Genomic DNA, 6349 nt, shown 5'->3' with positions numbered 1-6349 from the left:
TCCCTGTTCTTTAAATAAAACAGGGTGCCCACTCACACCTGATTGTCATCCCATTGATTGAAAACACCTGACTCTAATTTCACCTTCAAATTAACTGCTAACCCTAGAGGTTCACATACTTTTGCCACTCACAGATATGTAATATTGGATCATTTTTCCTCAATAAATAAATGACCAAGTATAATATTTTTGTCTCATTTGTTGAACTGGGTTCTCTTTATCTACTTTTAGGACTTGTGTGAAAATCTGATCATGTTTTAGGTCATATTTATGCAGAAATATAGAAAATTCTAAAGGGTTCACAAACTTTCAAGCACCACTGTATAAACCATAAGCATATTGAGTTTGGGTCTTGGCTATCACCAACATGCACCAGAGTACAGGAAATCACAAATACTAGATAGAAAATTACCCCCCATTCAACTACACACCCACTTTTGGTGAAGGGTATGACTTTCCGAAATTTTCCCTTATTTTGAGTTAAAAATCTGGGAAATATCCCTTTTTTTCAAACCTCAAAGTTGACAGGTATGACCTAGAGTCACTGAGAGAATTTTGAAAAGTTGGTAAGTATGCTGGTGCAGTAGCCAGAACCCCTGGGGTGAACCCTGCTGCTCTGACGCAGAGTCTCGAGAGGGTTGCAGTATGCGATTAATCGAACTTCCTGTTCGGCGCGCGCCTTCCGCTGGCAGCACGCCAGCTCAGACAGTGTGACGTCACGGCGTGTGTTCCTGCAGCGCCTGGTTGGGCGCGCGCGCGTGGAGGAAAGGGTTCATTTCGGAGCGGCCGGGTTTGGCTCGTGACACACAGACCAGAGAGAGAGAGACACAGAGACACAGAGAGAGAGAGAGAGAGAGAGAGAGAGGACCGACACCGAGCTCGAGGTATGTGACCTGATCACAGCACGAGCGCACACGCACGCGCACTTCATACATATCCCTGGGGTCTGAGCAAAGTGAAAGTAAACGCGGAAAGCACGTGGAACGGCAGAGGAGTGCATGTGAAGGACATCTGTTCGAGTCCGGGATCGTGATGAACGACGCGAAATGATAGAATGTAAAGGATGTGATCAAAGACCTGCTGTTTGTCTCACCGTGAATCGGATGTTTCTGTGCCCGCAGCCGCCTTGCACCGGGGATTCCCCACACACCCTGCAGCAGCTCAGAGGAACTGCACTTAACACTTTCCCCTTCTCTTTCTTTTCTTTTTTCTTAACAGAAAGAATTCCGTCATTACTAACACAGGATCAGTTTGACACCATCTCCTGTCTCCTACAGCAACATCACTTTGTTACTTATCACTCACTTGAGAGTTTATTCATTATTATTATTGCTCTGTACTGTTTTTCTTCCACACTAGGGCTTTTGTCATAACTAGCTATTATTTTAATTATACACTAGGGGAGACCTGGGACGAGTTTGCAGCTGTGTCAAATTTTTTGTAGAGCAGTGGCGGCACAGCAAGAAGGTCCTGGGTTCGAGCCCCGGGGCCGGCGAGGGCCTTTCTGTGCGGAGTTTGCATGTTCTCCCCGTGTCCGCGTGGGTTTCCTCCGGGTGCTCCGGTTTCCCCCACAGTCCAAAGACATGCAGGTTAGGTTAACTGGTGACTCTAAATTGACCGTAGGTGTGAATGTGAGTGTGAATGGTTGTCTGTGTCTATGTGTCAGCCCTGTGATGACCTGGCGACTTGTCCAGGGTGTACCCCGCCTTTCGCCCGTAGTCAGCTGGGATAGGCTCCAGCTTGCCTGCGACCCTGTAGAAGGATAAAGCGGCTAGAGATAATGAGATGAGATGAGATGAGCAGTGGCGGCTGGTAGTCTTTCAAACAGGGGAGGCTGGTCGGTTATGATATTTGCAGATTTTAAAAGAAAAAACACATCAGTTTTGCCCATACTCTTGCCTCTGATCTGGCTGATTGTTGGCAGCGTCACAAACTGTGAAATAACAGGTTCTTTTGGCCCATTAGCCTACTGTCCAATATACATGATGGTGGTGTTGGGGGGGGGGATATTTTAACATTTTATATTTTAAAATTGTGGCATGTTGTTTAAAAATTGATCATTGCTGAAAGCAGCTCTTTGTCAGGAACCTCAGCAGTAACAGCAGAGTGTTCTGGAATAGGCACAAGCACTGACCTTGGGGAGCCAAACATAGAGCTGGGTGCCACACATTTCATTCAATGACACTTTCCCTATATTTTACTTATTTTGACTGAGAAATGTTTTATTGACAATTTTGATAACCCTTCACTTTTAATCCAGGTCTGTAGTGTGAAATGTTCTCGGCTGTGTTTTCGTTTAAAAATGTTTTCCAAATTGTAGCTGTGTTTAATTCATATCCAGAGAAATATATATTCCAATATAATATACTCAGCATAAACATTTTAAATAGATTCTATATTTTTGGTCCATCCATGACATATTACTAAAGTAGCCTATTTACTGTTGTTGATGTGGGTCACTTGCTGTTAGCCAATTCACTTTCTCGTACCAGGAGAGCTGAAAGGAACGAGTATTATTCCCTACCTTTTTCACCAAGTCAATTTGAGGCGTTGGTCTACCCTGCTCTTTAATTTTAATTTTTTCCTTGAAAGGAAGACTGGCAAATGGCTTCGCCAAAATTAAATCAGCAATGCTTGGCATCCGTGCGCAGCTTTCTTGCTAGCTGACTAGCCCCCTCAAGTTCAAGTTCAGTCACTCAAATAAACGAAATTTCTGGAACTAAGATAGCAAACTTGACAACACTATATTTACACTTTATTTACAATGAAAATATATACAAACTAAAAAAGCTGGTAGAAACCGTATGTAATGAATGAAATCGAAATGTAAGCTGATCTCTTACAATACAGCACTTGCGAATCCGCATGGGACTGAACTGATGTTGCCAGATACTGCTGACATTATCCAGCCCAAAATATGTTCAAAACCCGCCAATATGCACTTAAAACCGCTCAATTGAGCGGGAAACCCCCAATCTGGCAACACTGTACCGCTGCCTGTCTATAGTTGAAACGAGCTGTCAATCAAAGAAAATATCCGGCCGCTTTCACCAATCACCAGTCTCCTCGCGGAAACTGCCATGTCCCTCCCATGTGAGGCTTGGAGTCCGTGGGCGGGCATTTTCACAGTATTTGTCCAATAACCGTCTTGCATTTTGAGATTGGAAAGCGCAGAGCTCCCAAATGCCACTGAAGTCCACTGAGGCTGGGAGTCCGTGGGAGTCCGTAGGCAGGCATTTTCGCAGTATTTGTCCAATAATCGTCTTGCATTTTGAGATTGAAAAGCGCAGAGCTCCCAAATGCCACTGAAGTCCACTGAGGCTGGGAGTCCGTGGGAGTCCGTAGGCGGGCATTTTCGCAGTATTTGTCCAATAATCGTCTTGCATTTTGAGATTGAAAGCGCAGAGCTCCCAATGCCATTGAAGCCCACTGAGGCTGCGCTGCATCGCGCTGTCACGAGGGGGAGAAACTCACGCACACATTAAAGTTATAAGGGCATTTTTAGAGGAGGCTGAGCCTCCCTCGTTGTCTTAGAGCAATCGCCCGTGTTGTAGACAGTAATGAAGGTGGCGGAATGGACAAACTCGACTGGGAGATGGTCATCCATCCATTATCTGTAGTAGCTTATCCTGTGGATGTGCTGGTTTCCCCCACAGTCCGAAGACATGCAGGTTAGACAGAACTGGTGACTCTAAATTGACCGTAGGTGTGAATGTGAATTTAGAGCCACCAATTAACCTAACCTGCATGTCTTTGGGGGTGGCACAATAGTGTAGTGGTTAGCACTGTCGCCTCACAGCTAGAAGGTTCTGGGTTCGAGCCCAGCAGCCGGCAAGGGCCTTTCTGTGTGGAGTTTGCATGTTCTCTCTATGTCCACGTACATGGGTTTCCTCCGGGTGCTCCGGTTTCCCCCACAGTCCAAAGACATGCAGGTTAGGTTAACTGGTGACTCTAAATTGACCGTAGGTGTGAATGTGAGTGTGAATGGTTGTCTGTGTCTATGTGTCAGCCCTGTGATGACCTGGCGACTTGTCCAGGGTGTACCCCGCCTTTCACCCGTAGTCAGCTGGGATAGGCTCCAGCTTGCCTGCGACCCTGTAGAACAGGATAAAGCGGCTAGAGATAATGTAATGACAGTAATGAAGTACATTTACTTGAGAAACAATCAACATACGCAAGAATTGAACTACTGTACAAATTTGCCTTTGTTTTAAACACATTTTAAATTATGTCAGTAAGAACAGTTGTGTTTCATTTTATTTTTGCCAGAACCTTTTGGTATCAGGTGCTGTGACACTATTCTTGGTGTTTCTATAAAAGTCAGTTTTATGTTATTGCCCCAAAACTATTTTATGAAATACAGACACCATCACTTATTTTCAAGAAATGCTCTATCATATATAGGAAAAGGTGTGTTCAGGTATCGGTTGGTACGTTTAGCAGGCAGCAGATGGTTGTACCCAGAGTTGGACAGTAACGAAGTACACTTTTTGAGTATCTGTACTTTACTTGTGTATTTTTTTTTTAAACTTCTGACTTTAACTTCACTACATTTGAAAGACAAATATCGTACTTTTTACTCCACTACATTTCTGTCAAGGTCCTCGTTACTATGAAGCGGCTTTGAAAGTGGATGTTTTTTTCTTTTCTTTTCTAAAATGTGATGGTTTATTCGCAGGTGACACTGAGACAGACTATCAGTAATCACTAGGGTCACGTCACGTCCATAGACTGTATAAAATCAAGTCTAATTATTCCTCAGCAGCGTTATTTGAACACAATCAGCTGATGGCAGAATGGAAGGAGGCGGTTCTTCTGGAGAATGCACGCACTCGTGGCTTTACCTAGAACCCATGTTTCAGTTTTCTCATCTCATCTCATTATCTGTAGCCGCTTTATCCTGTTCTACAGGGTCGCAGGCAAGCTGGAGCCTATCCCAGCTGACTACGGGCGAAAGGCGGGGTACACCCTGGACAAGTCGCCAGGTCATCACAGGGCTGACACATAGACACAGACAACCATTCACACTCACATTCACACCTACGGTCAATTAAGCCCATGTTTACATTAGACCGTATCATCAGATCATCAGATTAACGTTTTTAAAACGATTAGCGTGCACACAGCAACACCAATACACAATTTGCGTGCACACAGCAACGCCAATACATGGATACGCTCGGCTCCGCAGGCATCCTGCGCTCCAAATCACTCCGCCCTGAACAGCGAGTGCCCTCTGGAGGGTGCGCACTCCGGCCCTGCGCAGCTCACACAGCGCGCGAGTGAAGTGCACGAGCCATGATTCGGGACTGAGCCGCTGTGTGTGTGATCCCAGCGCACATCACTTACCACTTGCAAGTGGAAGGATGGCAAGCCTAAAGACAATCATAACTACACAATGGGCAGTATTTGCATCAGTATTTGCAGTATTTTCATACTTTTATACTCTTTAATGAAAGGTGATACAAGGCGGAAGTCCGCGCCGTTTTTCAGCAGTCGCGTCACATGACCAACGCCAGCGAATCAGGAAGGTGGATGTCACAGTGACGTTGTCCAATGAGACGCCAGCTAGAGCTCAGCACAGCGTATCCGCGTATTCTGAATGTTTACACAGCACCGGAGCTGACACGATCTGGATTGAATACGTGGACGCTGGCGGATTCCCGTTTCCTGGCGTTTCCAGGCGGTTTAATGTAAACGGACAGTGCATCCGCGAAGAAAACGAGACAGATACGGTCTAATGTAAATGTAGCCTTAGAGTCACCAGTTAACCTAACCTGCATGTCTTTGGACTGTGGGGGAAACCGGAGCACCCGGAGGAAACCCACGCGGACACGGGGAGAACATGCAAACTCCACACAGAAAGGCCCTCACCAGCCACGGGGCTCGAACCCGGACCTTCTTGCTGTGAGGCGACAGCGCTAACCACTACACCACCGTGCCGCCTGTTTCAGTTTTCTGAAAGGATTAAAAATTTGTTTTGTTTTAAATGTTTGCTTTGTTTGCCAAAAACGAACCACATCACGGCCTACAAAAACTTGCCATCTAACCTGCGGAAGCATATTGAGGTATATAAATGTTTTATTCCAAGAGAAAGCTTGCAATGAAGTTGTCTGTGCTTTTAGAGCGAGCGATAACGTTGCAATAGCTATGCAGTCTGGTTAGTCAATATGATTTTGAGTTTGAAAAGAGTTTGCTAGCAGGTCAGGTGGAGTTTCACTGACTAGCTAGCTTAACGTTAAACCACCATGATGGCACAGCATGCGTTCATTTTGTGAATTCACAGTTCTGTCTTTGGTAACGGCATTAGGTTTTGTAAACGTTGTGGCAATAATACAATGATGCGTTG

The 6349-nt window shown here is 45.3% G+C and overlaps 1 protein-coding gene across 1 annotated transcript in view; it reads left to right on the top strand.

Annotated features, from left to right (window-relative positions):
* Positions 1-725: 725 nt before the first annotated feature.
* traf5 (Tnf receptor-associated factor 5) overlaps positions 726-6349 on the top strand; it is a 28972-nt gene continuing 23348 nt past the window's right edge. Inside the window, exon 1 of the mRNA XM_060941501.1 lies at positions 726-884. The gene's annotated coding sequence lies outside the window, so the exon portion shown is untranslated. The remainder of the gene's footprint in view (positions 885-6349) is intronic.

The sequence above is a fragment of the Neoarius graeffei genome, chromosome 15 (genome assembly GCF_027579695.1).
Source record: "Neoarius graeffei isolate fNeoGra1 chromosome 15, fNeoGra1.pri, whole genome shotgun sequence".
NCBI classification, from domain to species: domain Eukaryota; kingdom Metazoa; phylum Chordata; class Actinopteri; order Siluriformes; family Ariidae; genus Neoarius; species Neoarius graeffei.
The sequence above is the reverse complement of the archived record's forward strand: the minus strand, read 5'-3'. Positions and strand labels throughout refer to the sequence as shown.